Source organism: Protopterus annectens, chromosome 4.part1 (genome assembly GCF_019279795.1).
Source record: "Protopterus annectens isolate FY-2018-M chromosome 4.part1, PAN1.0, whole genome shotgun sequence".
NCBI lineage: Eukaryota > Metazoa > Chordata > Ceratodontiformes > Protopteridae > Protopterus > Protopterus annectens.
The window spans coordinates 392,522,102-392,539,230 of NC_056734.1; positions in this window are offsets into that span (position 1 = coordinate 392,522,102).

Below are 17,129 nucleotides of genomic sequence, written 5' to 3' on the forward strand. Positions count from 1 at the left end.
GAAAAAGGGATCGTGGGTGAATGGTCCTTTTTTGTGCAATGTGATGTGCTGAATTTAAATTTCTTAAAATAACAGGGAACATTTATCATAGCTCATGGTTATATGTGTTGTTAAATATCTGTTTTTTCAGAATGCCTGGTTGACTAAAGGTTAATTGAGAGGTGATATTAGATTACTCAGGTAATGTCCCTCACCTTGCTTATCTGCCTTTATGTCCTGGTGTACCTTGAAATGATACCTGGGCTTGGTTTTCTCACAGTCTTTCTCCTTATCTGCCCCGATTGTTCTTGCAGTTATTCAACTTATTAAGGAAGGGCATGGCAACAGTACCGCAGCTGAGTAATCTAATATCAGGCACGAGATGTGGATCAATACTTGTATGGGTGACTGTGGGATGTGGATCAATACTTGTATGGGTGACTGTAGGATGTGGATCAATACTTGTATGGGTGACTGTGGGTTGAATGTGCAGAAGGAAGCTAATTAAAATTGTACATTTCAAACTAAATATGGTTATTTCACTGAAGACTGCTGCAGTTTACATTTTCCAAGTTGCAGCAGTCAAGGTGCTCCCCCCCCCCCCACCGAAAACAATTGTTTTTCTGTTTTAAGGGGACTTTTTGTTTCTATGCACACAGCATTTTAATGATCTTGCTATGGTACATTCATCTTCTGTGGACTGGAGTGGTGATCTTTAATAGGAAAATTGATAGTGTGACCCGATTAATCCTAATACAATGGTGGAGACACAATGGAGTTGGTTTTATAGAGACATGGAGACAATTTACCTAGTCTTTGATGGAGTTTGCTGTTGAGTGTTTTCCAGAAAGGAGAATTATAAGAAACGGAGGTGTGTGAATGCATGCAAGATCAAAGCATTAGCACAGTTAAAGCTGACTCAATGACTAGGTCATTAACTTTAAAAATCTGTGTTAGACCTTTAGATGAAACTCTAGATCATTTGAGTTTTATTTTGGATAGTCTGGTTGACCTGCCTGATTTTGTATTATTCACAATTATGAAATTCATACCAGATACTGTTGAGAAACCAGAAGTTTGTTTGTCTAATGTGATGCTGCAGTTATATCTGTAACAAATTCCACAATACAAAGGGAAACCAGAAAGAGAACAGTGCTTTCACATGTGCATGGCTGAGTTACAAAAGTACTGTAAAAACATGAAAGTTTTTTCCTGAAGATTAGCTGCTAATGTGCCAATTAATGTTGTTATGTTACTCTATAGTGGTGTTTTTAAATATGTGATATTCTGAAATGCAAGGTATTATATTGGAAAGGCACCCAGATGCAACAAACCCTGCCCCAAATTTCTGGTGGTGATCTGCCATTGATATTGAAATTGTTCACTTAGAAGCTATACTGCATAGCAGACAGTGCAAACTGATATTACCAACGCCACTTTATCCTGGTGAATTCCAGTCTGTACCACGACAATATAGTCATAAATGACGTATTATGAACTTTAAACGAACTTTAAAGAACTCAGTGTACCTAGTTACAAGGCTTACAAAATGAAAGTGCCAGAGGTCATCATGATGAAATAACAAGCTAAATAGCAATACTATCTACCAGGAACAATTTCAACAGCAATTTTCCAAAGTTCACATAAACAGACTTCATGACATCTTGGAGAATAATGCTATTAACACTTTATGGCTGCATCGAACCACACAACCACAAAAGGATTGGATGAAAAGTTTGAGAAATTTTCAAGAAAACTGTTAAAAGACAGAAACAACTATTGTAAGGCCTGCAATGAAGGACAGCTAGTTTTTTTTTTGCTTTTTCCAGTACCAGTCACATAACCACCAGTGCTATGGCAGCAGCGTTATTCTTATGCAGGAGCCTACCTCATTGTTTATTTATTAAATTATTTATTTTTAAACATTTTTGCTCCTACTGCCTGCTGACCATCCTTCTCTCTCTTGGCCAACTAGCATGTTCATCCTCCATACTTCAGGGTGAGAGCTGTCTGAGAGAGGATGCCATTTAGGCAGCTATCAGGTGTTGTTCCTTCATTTCATATAGCCGTAACTCCATGGTACATGCTCAGTAACACGCCTATAGTTTAACATGCAGTGAGCATCAGCAAGGGCTGCCATTTCCTTCTACAAGTGCTGTACCCTTCAAGACTGTCCTGCCCCATATAAGCCAGTGCTTTCATGTGGGCCCCCATCTGCAACAGGAAGTCTACCATAGGAGTGTACACCTTGGCATGAGTCCCTGCACCCTCCTCCCAAAGACATGTGAGATGCCATTGGCACATCACTCCCCCTACCCCGACCTCTTGACAGTTCTAACAGGTACCTAAGCCAGTACTTGAACTTGAGTCACCACAAGTATAATCAGGGATTTACACCTGCATGCCAATGGACTGGGCTAGACATCTGCACTCCTGAATGGACTTTGAGAAACCTGATGTGCATAGATCAGTGTGCAAGCCTTAAGCTCAGCTTATAAATAGCAAGTAATTCAGAGGTTTCTTTCCATGTCAGCATGTACTGAGCAGAGACTACACAACAGATAAATGTTGCTGTGTCCATATTGTTTCAGAAACTGTGCTCCAAATATGCAATGTTAATGTGAAGCATTTTAAACAGAAAAAACAAACAGACTAATTAAAAAATGTTTAACAACAGAAATGTGAAGAACCACCTGACGTGAAACATTATGCCACAGGAATGATGATCTCCACCTTCCACAGTGTTGCAAAAACTGTTCAAACATAACCACAAGATGAAGTTACAACTAGGTTTACTGGTGGACATGTATCATTGTCAAACAGAGATGACAAGACAGCTTTTCAGCCCATATAAACCAACAGACTAGAATGCTGACGAGATGTGGATGGATGACTGAATCGATCCACACTAACTGAGCAGCCAGGTTGCAAGTGCTGGAGTAGCAGACAGAAGATAAGTAGCTTTACTAGGTTCAAGTGGCAGGTGCTGGATAACCCAGATGGGAAGAGAGAGAGAAGTAAAGAGGCATTGCCTAATCAGCTCTTACAATTAGAGGTTGAGGTGTATATTGTAGGATATACAGGTGACTCTAGTAGGAGCCGCCTGCTTGGAATGAGAGGGTGAGACTGAGAAGCTATCCCACTCATGGAAGAAGGTGATTCTCCCATGCTGCACCCACTGTGCATCTCAAACAAAAGCACTTCTGTAGCATTATAGGGAGCACTAGGGTTACCCAAGACAACTGCCTGTTGCTTTTCTTTATGACAGCCATTTTGTGAATGGCTTTCATCTACTGGAGATTGTATAGACCATGATTTTGATGACAAGGCAGACAGTTAGCATGCATAGGGGAAACAAAAAAAGGCATGCCAGAGAGAGAGAGAAATCTATGAAGGGCCTGTCTAAGTAATTATTCTGTACTCAGTGCAGCAATAGAAATGTTATCCTCAGCTCCTGATAAGACCTGCCCAAATGCAGAATGTCCAAATGAAGGAAGTATATGTTTAAGTAAAGAAAGCAAAAGATCACAATTTGATTAAAATCATTCAGTTATTCATTTTTTTATTACTTACATTTTCCAGTTCAGGGTGATGGGTAGCCAGAGGCTATCACAGCAAGTAAAGAATGTAGGGTATAAAACTGTCTTTGTTGAAATGCCAGTCCATTGCGCTGCATTACAAACCCACATTCATCACACCATTCATACTGACATGTTTATGACCATTCTGAATACTGCCAATCCAAGTTTGTATCATTGGAATGAAAAACAGTTTCATCAAACGTAATATCATTGCACATAAAGCACTGATATTACTTTCCATTCTTACCTAAAAGAAAACAGAAAAATGTTTTTGCAAGGGAGCAGCCCCTTGCACCCCATTTAGCTGGTTGTACACCCACACCCATTAAACTTAATATACAGTAACTCCAATATTGCACAACAGTAGAGAAAAGGAGAAACTTCCTTAATGCCACTGTCCAATCGTGCTCTCTCTCTCTCTCTTACACACACAGACAGACAGAGATAAACACACATACATACACACAGTCATGCTCCTCTACACCAGTCTGTCATATGCAGACACACTGACCTTAGCTTCACACACGCATAAGCTGCAATCCATCCATCTGTCATATGTTTGTATACACACACACACACACACACACACACACACACACACACACACACACACACACACCGTTTCTGCAAAACATCAAACACTGAAATATGCACTTTAAGGCCATATTTAGAAATACTCTTTGCTCTCAAATAACACCATCAACAGTATATAAAAGGATAGTACATAGATCCACATACAATTAATCAGCACAAACTTACTGTATTGCACATAAATAAGTATAAAACATCAATTACAATAATCTAAACTATAGACTTACGCTGAAACTGAAATCAGTTTAAAAGTCTTATGATTCCTAACTTGAAGAAAGAAACCATTTGAGTAATTAAATGCAATCCATCAATTCACCTCCCTGCTTGAATTTTAGCTATAGGAGAGAACCAGAGACCCTGGGAAAACCCATGCAGACATAAGCAGTGCATGCAGACCCTAGCCAGTAACCAAACCAGTGAACCAAGCACTCTGCAAAAGAACCACTACAGACAGCAAAGAAAGTATTGCTGACTGGTGGGTTTGTGTGTGGGTGGGAGTGTATGCATGTGTATGTTATATAGCAATGTTTTGAGAACTCTAATACTCATTTATCCTCACTTAACAAGTCACAGGTGACTCTTGTACTGACCCTAAGAATAGTCCCCATCATCCATAAAGTTTACTGGGTGTGTGGGGGTGAAATGGATGTAGACTGCAATGGCTGAAATCATCAAAACATTTAATGCTTGTTTTTGGAATGTGTGTGTGTGTGTGTGTGTGTGTGTGTGTGTGTGTGTGTGTGTGTGTGTGTGTGTGTGTGTGTGTGTGTGTGTGTGTGTGTGTGTGTGTGTGTGTGTGTGTGTGTGTGTGTGTGTGTGTATGTGTGTGCATTATCTCTGTGTCCTCCCTGGCTTTGTGTGAGTTTTCTCAGTCCCCCTCCCCCCAACACACACACACACACACACACACACACACACACACACACACACACACACACACACACACACACACACACACATACATACTGGGGCCTTGGGTAAAATATGCTTGTATCTCATGTATTAATGCATTTTGCATGCAATGTTGCATAGGACAAATGCACAGCAGAAAGTGGGGAGGGGAGGTTTCTTACATCACCTTCACTGATGGCTAAGAGTGTGTTTTCACTATTTAGCTATGAAGCACTATGAAACGTGACATTAGCACTGAAGAGGAAATCTTCACAGTGGATGAAGAGGCATTCCCAGTATTCAGATAGTGAGACTAAGTATGGAAATGCAGAGAGTGTGCCAACAGAAAGGTTAATGACTCTGTAACTTATTTCTGAATGAAGACATTAATAATTTACATGTACTGTTTCAGAACTCTTAAGAATTTAGTGACGTGTAGAATTTGGGAGTGGTACTTCTTTTCTGAACTAAGTGGAATAATCTCCATTGCATATCATGCAAGATAAGACTATAAAGCTGAAATCCTGTTTTCAGACAAATGCATTAGGAAAGAGATGCCTGTCCTTTTAGGTACCTGTTCAGTTATTTATGACAAAAGTACATTGGAATATATGCAGAAGCTGGTATAATAAATGTAACTGCCATTTTATCTGCTGTACTACAATCATGCATTTCCAACAGATGGCAGTACTAGTAAGTGTCATATCTAGTACAGAATTGTCTAACCAAGCAAAACTATTAATGTGGCAATGTGGCAATAGGTTTACAGACAGAAGAGAAAGAAATAGACCTCATATTTTAACCTGAAAAAAAAAATAAACATGAAGGAAAAAGTGTAGGTCATGTGATTAATTTAAAATGGCAGCCCTATGCAAACATTCATTTTGCAAAAAATAAATCATTCATGATCCCATGGCATGTTGCACAATGTATACCTGAACATTTTGCTCATAAAATGATTTTTTCCATATACTATGCCGATTGAGGATATTTTGACTAGAGTGTTTATTTTCCATTGCAACAGGGCATACCTCTCAACAGTCCAGATTTTCACAGAATGTCTAGATTTTTGCCTCATATTTTAAGTCTGTCCCTGATAATTTTTTTTTTTTTGTTTTTCCTGCCAAATCATTGAAGACTGAAGTGGATTGAAGTCACTAAATAATGACGCACGTGAGTTTCAGGCTTCATATTATTCAGAAAATGCATGCTAATGCAAAACCTATTATTCTAGCAACTTTCTATGTTTATAATGGTAATAGTTCATAGGTTCATAGGTTCATAGGTTGGTACTAGGCTATCAGCCCTAGGGCCTATACAAGCCTAGCCATAACAATTCCCTGGCTATTTCTTCCCACATTATTTACTTTCCTGGACCCCTGTCTAGCAGGGCGACTGACGTGATCCCTGGGGTGAATTTCCTTTCTCCCATCCAATCATCAAGGTTCCTCTTGAAGAGGTCCAAAGAGGCACTCTGCTTTACATGTATGGGCAATCTATTCCAGAGTCTGGGGAGTCTCTGGGTCAGGAACCTATCCCTCCAGCATGTTTTGTTTATTGTGATGACAAGGTTTAGATCCCTGGAGCGTGTAGCTCTGAGGGATTGGGATTTCTTTAAGTGTAGCATGTCCAACAGCTCTGGGTTTGACATGGCCTTGTATGTTAAGCAGAGATCGCCTCTGAGTAGACGATATGCGACAGAGTATAGCTGGAGTTTTTTTAAGGTGGTCAGCGTAGGGCATCTGCTTTAGGCCTGTGATTCTTTTAGTGAGGTATTTCTGAGGCCTTTCCAGTTGTTGCAGATGTCTTGAGAGGTACATACCAAATGGGGCATTGTATTCTATAATGGGTCTAATGAGGGATGAGTACAGTGGGACAATGACCTCCTTTTTTCTGGATGAAAAGCCCTTCGTGATGAGGTGTGCCACATAGAAGGATTTCCTGACTGTTGTGGCGATGTGGTTATCGAAGGTGAGACCACTGTCCACCTGTGTCCCTAAGTCTCTTATCACACTTTCTGTGTTTAGTGTACTGCCACCTATATGGTAATTCATGGATACATGTCTTTTCCCAAAGGGATAACAATACATTTCTTGGCATTGAGCTTGAGCCCATGGCTCTGGCACCAAGCATCTGTTTCTGTAAGGCCCTTTTGTAGAGTATCCACATCATTTGGGGATTCAATAATGGCTCCCAGTTTGCAGTCATCTGCAAACTTTGTTAGCCAGAGTCCCTTAGTGTTGACCTGTACTTCAGAGAAGTAGATGCCAAACAAGAGCGGACCCAGGACTGAACCCTGAGGTACTCCACTTGTCACTTGTCTGGAGCTGGATTTGGAGTCGGCTACTTTTACAGTGTGGGTTCTATCAGTAAGCCATTTAGCAACCCATTGGGTGACATAGGGATTAATGCCCAACTTAGTAAGTTTATCTATGATTCCAGAGTGGGGGATGGTGTCAAAGGCCTTGGCAAGGTCTAGATAGGCTGTGTGGACCACCTTACCCTTGTCCATGGCTCTGGAGACTGATTCAAAGAAGTCAATCAGGTTCAGGAGACAAGATCAGCCCTTCACAAACCCAAACTGGGTGGGGTTCAGTGTTTGAAGGTTGCCAATGTCTTTGTTTATAAGTTCCATGATAATACGCTCCATGGCCTTGCAGATAAGGCTTGTCAGACTGATGGGACGGTAGTTTCTGGGATCCAAGGTGGATCCCCCCTTGTGGATTGGGATAACTGTAGCTCTGCGCCACTCAGTGGGCATGAAACCTGAGGTGAGGCTATGATTAAACATGACACTTAGGTGAGGTGCCAGTTCATATTGTAGTTCATGTAGTACACAGCCCAGGATGTCATCTGGTCCCATGGATGCTGTATTCTTGGCTTTAGAGAGTGCGTTTTGTACCTGTGTGGCCGTTATTGCTGGAATTTGGCAATCTTACGGTACTGAGATGGGCCATTTAGGGGGTGAGAGGGGGGTGAAGTTGGCACTGAATCGATCTGCCAGGATATTGGCAATATCCTTCGGATCAGTATATTTAATGCCATTCTGTTTTAGCTCAGAGCAGATCTGAGCATTGCCATTTAGATTCTTGACATAGATATAGAATGCTTTGTGGTTGTCTTTGGAATCTTTGGCAATTTTATTTTCGTAACTAGCTTTGGAGGATTTTATGAGGCATCTCAGTTTCTTACTGAGTTATACAGGTGACTCTAGTAGGAGCCGCCTGCTTGGAATGAGAGGGTGAGACTGAGAAGCTATCCCACTCATGGAAGAAGGTGATGCTCCCATGCTACACCTACTGTGCATCTCAAACAAAAGCACTTCTGTAGCATTATAGGGAGCATTAGAGTTACCCAAGACAACTGCCTGTTGCTTTTCTTTATGACAGCCATTTTGTGAATGGCTTTCATCTACTGGAGAGTGTATAGACCATGATTTTGATGACAAGGCAGACGGTTAGCATGCATAGGGGAAACAAAAAAAGGCATGCCAGAGAGAGAGAGAAATCTATGAAGGGCCTGTCTAAGTAATTATTCTGTACTCAGTGCAGCAATAGAAATGTTATCCTCAGCTCCTGATAAGACCTGCCCAAATGCAGAATGTCCAAACGAAGGAAGTATATGTTTAAGTAAAGAAAGCAAAAGATCACAATTTGATTAAAATCATTCAGTTATTCATTTTTTTATTACTTACATTTTCCAGTTCAGGGTGATGGGTAGCCAGAGGCTATCACAGCAAGTAAAAAATGTAGGGTATAAAACTGTCTTTGTTGAAATGCCAGTCCATTGCGCTGCATTACAAACCCACATTCATCACACCATTCATACTGACATGTTTATGACCATTCTGAATACTGCCAATCCAAGTTTGTATCATTGGAATGAAAAACAGTTTCATCAAACGTAATATCATTGCACATAAAGCACTGATATTACTTTCCATTCTTACCTAAAAGAAAACAGAAAAATGTTTTTGCAAGGGAGCAGCCCCTTGCATCCCCATTTAACTGGTTGTACACCCACACCCATTAAACTTAATATACAGCAACTCCAATATTGCACAACAGTAGAGAAAAGGAGAAACTTCCTTAATGCCACTGTCCAGTCGTGCTCTCTCTCTCTCTCTCTCTTACACACACACAGACAGACAGAGATAAACACACATACATACACACAGTCATGCTCCTCTACACCAGTCTCTCATATGCAGAAACACTGACCTTAGCTTCACACACACATAAGCTGCAATCCATCCATCTGTCATATGTTTGTATACACACACACACACACACACACACACACACACACACACACACACACACACACACACACACACACACACACACACCGTTTCTGCAAAACATCAAACACTGAAATATGCACTTTAAGGCCATATTTAGAAATACTCTTTGCTCTCAAATAACACCATCAACAGTATATAAAAGGATAGTACATAGATCCACATACAATTAATCAGCACAAACTTACTGTATTGCACATAAATAAGTGTAAAACATCAATTACAATAATCTAAACTATAGACTTACGCTGAAATTAAAATCAGTTTAAAAGTCTTATGATTCCTAACTTGAAGAAAGAAACCATTTGAGTAATTAAATGCAATCATCAATTCACCTCCCTGCTTGAATTTCAGCTATAGGAGAGAACCAGAGACCCTGGGAAAACCCAGCATAAGCAGTGCATGCAGACCCTGGCCAGTAACCAAACCAGTGAACCAAGCACTCTGCAAAAGAACCACTACAGACAGCAAAGAAAGTATTGCTGACTGGTGTGTTTGTGTGTGAGTGGGAGTGTATGCATGTGTATGTTATATGGCAATGTTTTGAGAGGTCTAATACTCATTTATCCTCACTTAACAAGTCACAGGTGACTCTTGTACTGACCCTAAGAATAGTCCCTATCATCCATAAAATTTACTGGGTGTGTGGGGGTGAAATGGATGTAGACTGCAATGGCTGAAATTATCAAAACATTTAATGCTTGTTTTTGGAATGTGTGAGTGTGTGTGTGTGTGTGTGTGTGTGTGTGTGTGTGTGTGTGTGTGTGTGTGTGTGTGTGTGTGTGTGTGTGTGTGTGTGTGTGTGTGTGTGTGTGTGTGTGTGTGTGTGTGTGTGTGTGTGTGTGTGTGTGTGTGCATTATCTCTGTGTCCTCCCTGGCTTTGTGTGAGTTTTCTCTGTCCCCCTCCCCCCAACACACACACACACACACACACACACACACACACACACACACACACACACACACACACACACACACACACACATATACTGGGGCCTTGGGTAAAATATGCTTGTATCTCATGTATTAATGCATTTTGCATGCAATGTTGCATAGGACAAATGCACAGCAGAAAGTGGGGAGGGGAGGTTACTTACATCACCTTCACTGATGGCTAAGAGTGTGTTTTCACTATTTAGCTATGAAGCACTATGAAAAGTGGCATTAGCACTGAAGAGGAAATCTTCACAGTGGATGAAGAGGCATTCACAGTATTCAGATAGTGAGACTAAGTATGGAAATGCAGAGAGTGTGCCGACAGAAAGGTTAATGACTCTGTAACTTATTTCTGAATGAAGACATTAATAATTTACATGTACTGTTTCAGAACTCTTAAGAATTTAGTGACGTGTAGAATTTGGGAGTGGTACTTCTTTCCTGAACTAAGTGGAATAATCTCCATTGCATATCATACAAGATAAGACTATAAAGCTGAAATCCTGTTTTCAGACAAATGCATTAGGAAAGAGATGCCTGTCCTTTTAGGTACCTGTTCAGTTATTTATGACAAACGTACATTGGAATATATGCAGAAGCTGGTATAATAAATGTAACTGCCATTTTATCTGCTGTACTACAATCATGCATTTCCAACAGATGGCAGTACTAGTAAGTGTCATATCTAGTACAGAATTGTCTAACCAAGCAAAACTATTAATGTGGCAATGTGGCAATAGGTTTACAGACAGAAGAGAAAGAAATAGACCTCATATTTTAACCTGAAAAAAAAATAAACATGAAGGATAAAGTGTAGGTCATGTGATTAATTTAAAATGGCAGCCCTATGCAAACATTCATTTTGCAAAAAATAAATCATTCGTGATCCCATGGCATGTTGCACAATGTATACCTGAACATTTTGCTCATAAAATGATTTTTTCCATATACTATGCCGATTGAGGATATTTTGACTAGAGTGTTTATTTTCCATTGCAACAGGGCATACCTCTCAACAGTCCAATTTTCACAGAATGTCTAGATTTTTGCCTCATATTTTAAGTCTGTTCTTGATAATTTTTTTTTTTGTTTTTCCTGCCAAATCATTGAAGACTGAAGTGGATTGAAGTCACTAAATAATGACGCACATGAGTTTCAGGCTTCATATTATTCAGAAAATGCATGCTAATGCAAAACCTATTATTCTAGCAACTTTCTATGTTTATAATGGTAATAGTTAAATTTTGTCTGTGATTTTGGGTCTTTGATGCCCCATTATTTTTGACTTTGTCCAGATTTCTTGTACTTAGATGTTGAGATGTATGCAACAAGGTCTGAAAAATGAACACCTATAGTACAGGTATGATAGTTGTAACCCAATAACTGCTACTGCACAGATTTCACCTATTCAAAAGCCAAAACAACTCTAGCTTACTTCTAGCAGTGCAAAAAAATAAGAAAGCACTGAGGTCACAGGGTATACAGTTACACAGAAAATAAACCCAATGTTATAAAAACGTTTGATGGATTTTGCAATGACTAAGCCAATGCTAGACTTTTTTGGCCTGAAGGGTGGGAGAATTTTAGGACAGGATAACAAACTAAGAGATAAAAAGTAACCTATATGACAGTCTGAGATAATGATTATTTAACTGCACTAGCATATCAAAGAACTGAAAAGAAAGATGATTTAGCGGTATGAAGATAAAAATGCATCTATATCCTACAAGCTATATTGGAGATAGAAGATGACATTAATCAGCATCTGTGAGCCATTATAAGAAGAGTTGTCAAATCTAAGTAACACTCAAACAGGCTGGCTGTGACAAGGGAGAAAGATAGTATAAAACATGCAATTTGGTAAAATACATTTTTCTCTCAGCAGTTCATGTAGCACAGAAATTCTCTAACAAAATAAAGCAAATGATGTGCAGTACAGGAGTAACATCAAGAGACCATGTCATGGAACTTCAGTAAAGGGCAGGAGGCATATGGCATCTGAAGGTCTCCAACATGTCTTCCAAACTTGGTAAATAAGCTGACTTGAGCATTGCTTGTAAAGCTATATTGATGAGAACTGAGACATTAACTGAGTGACTTAAGATTCTGAATGCAAAACAGTGACAGTGCTTTTAATTCTTATCCCCTTCAGTCTTATTTCCTTTTACAGTAACTGCGATTTAAAATGATAAGCTGCATATGCTTTTATCAGACTCGTCTCTGTTCTAGGGCATAACATTTCCTCTAATCAATGACCATGGAAAGTAAGTAATGACTAACTTTGGTCATATAAGGTCACAAATAATGGAATATGGGTAAACATGAACCTTGGAAAAATATGCTCAAATATTTCTAAAATTTGCAGTAGAGTAATTCCTTCACTGCCATATCCACAAAGAATATTTACTAGAAGTGGAGGAAGAATAGTTAACAATTAATTGTGTTTAATAAGGCAGAGAGAATTGAACAAGCATTGATTATGTACTTTATAAATATGAAAGTAGTGAGATACGGCTTATCCCATCATATGATATGAAACAGTGACTGGATTTTTTGGGTTTAATTGCAAATGACGAGATGGGAATCTTTTAAGGTCCCGTGATTTTTTTTTTAATTAGTGCATATTGAGGAAGTCAATTTTAATTAGAGTTCATGTGGTCTGTATAAGGAAAGAAAATATTCTTCTTGAAACAGATACATCCTAGTCATATCAGGGTGTAGTTTCCAAAGGGGGGCATAACTGAGGTCAAATAGTGACAGCACTATCTTGTTAAAGTTATTAAAAACATGGTGGTAGTAAGGACCAGTGGCAGGAATGTCTTCATTTTGGGTGGTCCAATCCATTCTGTACTACAGGACTAGTCAGTAATGGAACTACATTGCTATGATGAAACTGTCCATAACTGTCCACAGTCATTGTTCTACCTGTGATTAAATGGTGTTTCTGTTTTTTTATGTTATTTAGGGGGATTACATATATGACTGTTTCTAGCTGTGGTGGTGGTGCTGCGGTAGCGTGGTCGCCTCACAGTTAGACGTTGCCCGTTCGATTCTCAGTTAGAGCGTCTTCTGTGTGGCGACATGCGTGAATAGGCATTCCTTCGTTGAAGGTTGTGCGTTAGGCTTGGCAAGCCAGCACTTAAAAATCTACTGCCAATCATTAGCGGACCAGAGTTCCGCTGTAGTGACCCCTAACCGGGAAAAGCCGAAAGACACAAACAAACATATATGACTGTTTCTACAATTAGTTTAGCTGCCAGGCAAAGTGTTCATTTGTTTTCCAGAATACCACTGTCAATTCATTTAAAAAAAAGTGTAAGAGTGTAAAACTATTATATATAAGTCACTGCCATAAAAGCATAGCTGTACTGCTCACATTTTTTACATTATCGTGAAGCAGATTTTAAAATGAGAATCAGCTATTGGTGGATCATCATGGAAGAAATAACTAAATGACTAAATATTGTAAATGCTGTGTTACTGAAAGAAAGAAACAGAGCAAGACAGAGTAAGAAACATAGGGAACAGAAAAAAAGAGAGAAAGACATAGAAAGACAAAGAGGGTGGGGGGATGGAGAGAGACAGGCAAAGTCTGAAGGCTGAACACCATTTATGAAGGATGTGTGACACATGGTTATAACAGGTAGAAGCAAAAACGTCAAAGCAAAATAATCAAGAGGCATTAGTTTCCAAATGATTCTCTGTCTATGTGGACATAAAAGCACATAGACTACATTTTACTATTTTTGGGAAGACAGGTATGTAGAGGATATAAATATTTTGACAGGTATTTATAAAATATGAAAATGTTAACACTCCAAAATAGACTAGTTTATGTAATCTAACATAGTAAGCCACTTGTCATCGGGTGGCTTTGTGTACATAAGTGGTGGCAGGTCAGTTTAAGGCAAGTGAGGTCTTCAGGAAACAAATGAATGCAATGGACTATTTGGAATAAGATGGGAGTTATATTATAGTGAGCAATGTCCATTACCTGTTATCAAACAACAAATGGGGTCACTTACTTTCATCCACAGACTGCCTCGGTACCATCCAATTTATATACTTTATGAACTATATAACACCTCAGATATCTGACAGCAATCAACATGGCCAACCATAGATGAAATGAAACCCTAGACAAATGCCATTCCCACCTACTCTGCACTGATTTCTAGTGCTCTTCCCAGTGTCCCTCTCCTGCCCCCATCCTGGCCTTGTACTATACAGAATAAGTTCTTGTTTTTTCACTCTGCCTTCCCTTTAGATAATTAATTCTTCTCTTTTCAGTTTGCCTTCATCCTTGTAACACACCCTAACTGGCTATAATTCTCCTGCATTAAGTAACTGAATTAAGCCAGGGGTCTGGAGTCATACGGTTTTAGAAGCTCTGAGGTGTATCTTAAGAGCTTTTTTACAACTCTTTTTAATAAATAATGACCTAAACAAAAAGAATAAGTAAGGAAATAAGTTTAGTCTTATTTTTTATCAAGGAAAAATAAGTTGTGTCAAAAAGCTAACATTCAAGGCTAACAAAATAGCTTCCCAATGAACTGAGAAGACAAATGCTTGCAAGTATATAAATCCTATCTGTGATTAGTGCCTACTTTCCTTTACATCCCAAAAAATATAGTTTCCTTCAATGTGCTTCTCTGGTGTTAACAAATGACCACAGCATACATTATACACCTAAGGGTTGGGGTTGGAAATCAGAGCACCAGGATAAAATCTACTCACAGACACGGAGTACATGCAGATTTCACATAGAAAAGAATCACAGCCAAAAACTCAACCAGAGAACCAATTGCTGTGAGACAGCAATGTTACTTGCTGTATCACTGTGACAGTGATTAGTTGTTATTGTACACATCCTGCACAGATTGCCATAGGCAGTCACTTGCAGTGAGCACTGCTAATGTTTGCTTTGGAAAGTGAAAAAATATGCCCAACTTGTTACTTTTGGATACACTGCAATCCCCCAACACATTGTGCGTAATCTCCATCATAGACAACCCTCCCATATCCATCAGTTACATCTCCTTGACTGTGCACACCTCGAGTGTCTGATTGCATTAAAAAACTATCCACAGTGAAGTATTCCAAATGTCTTCAAACAATCACCATCATCATCATCACCAGTCCCATTTTCCCACTTTCTACTTGGTTCAAGGTGCCATGCCAACTGTTGTCATCCGTCTTGATTCAGTGTCACTCACCTACCTTCTTCAACAGTCATGCCTGATTGTTTCAGGTCCTCTCTCACCCTGTTCACCCATCTCTTTTCTGGATGCCCTCATTTTCTTTTGCCTTCTTCCTGTCTGTCCCAAATTATCTTCCCCAGATTCTCTATATGTGCTTGAAGCATCATAATCTGTTCTCTTTGTCCTTCTGTGCAATTGGAGCTACTATGATTTCTGCTCTGATGTCCTCATTTCTTCATCTTCCCACAGTGTGCATCTTACCACCCATGTGGAACAAGGCAGTTGACTCATATCCTGTGTCTGCCTCAATATTCGCATTCAGGTCATCCATTAACCTTGACACCAATTCATGTTGTCCTGCTTGATCTAGAAGGTCCTGCAACTAATGTATGAAGGTACTCTTTTCTTCACTATCACAACCTCTGGGGCCATAGGCTGTGATTACGAATAGTACCCTATCCTTACATGGGAGTCTGATTGTCATGAGTCTGTCACTAATTCTGATGACATCCCTCACTGGCCTCTCTCTCACCATAATTCCCATTCTAGTTTCTAGTTTGTCATAGGTTCTTAGGTTCATAGGTTAGTACTACGATAACAGTCCTGGAGCCAATGTAAGCCTAGCCCAATAGTATTCCCAGTCATCTAGCTTGCCAGATGTTAGTTCCCTGTCCCCCTATCTAGCAATGCAATTGGAGTGATGCCCGGGGTGAATTTCCTATTTCCCATCCATTTATCAAGATTTCTCTTGAAGAGGGACAAGGGAGTATATTCCAGGGGACTGGGAGTTTTTGGGTCAGGAATCTATCCCTCCAGCAGGTTCTGTTTAAAGTGGTGATAAGGTTGAGTTCTTTGGAGCATGTGGCGTGGGGGGATTGTGATTTTTTTTAGGTGAAGCATGTCTAGCAAGACTGGGTCAGACAAGGTTTGATTCTACTTTATTCCTGCGAAAGCCAAATTGCTCGAATACAACTCAAGCAAACCATAACTAGCGAAACGCGAATACGTTGAACACACTAAACTGTGAAATTCGAAATCGCGATCTCTCATAGTTGGTCAACCCCACCACCCGCAACATACTACCTACCGAAACACAGTAAATAACAACACATACACACACTAACCAAAACCCTACTTCTAACCCTAAAGTAAAGCACCAAAACCCTACTTCTAACCCTACACTAAACCCTACATACACAACTATCTATGCACTATCCTTAAACCCTCCCTAATCCTAAGGTCCGGAACTACCGCACACTTTTACTGAGCTATACCCAAACAAACTAAATATTCCACACGCATATACTTTATAAAACCCTACACTAAACCTTACATACATTACCTATCTTTGCACTTACCTTAACCCGCACCCTAACCCTAAGGTCCGTAACTATCGCACACTTACCTTACGGAGCTATTCTGCAGATGGGCAACTATGTGAATTCGATATTTCCACTTTCGCGGTTTAGTGCATTCGATGTACATGAGTTTCGCTCGTTATGTGTTGTGCGAATTGTATTTGAGCGATTCGTATTTCGCAGGAATAAAGTAGACCCAGGTTTGGGTCTACTTTATTCCCGCGAAAGCCAAATCGGTCGAATACAACTAGCGCAAACCATAATGAGCAAAACACGAATACGTTGAATGCAC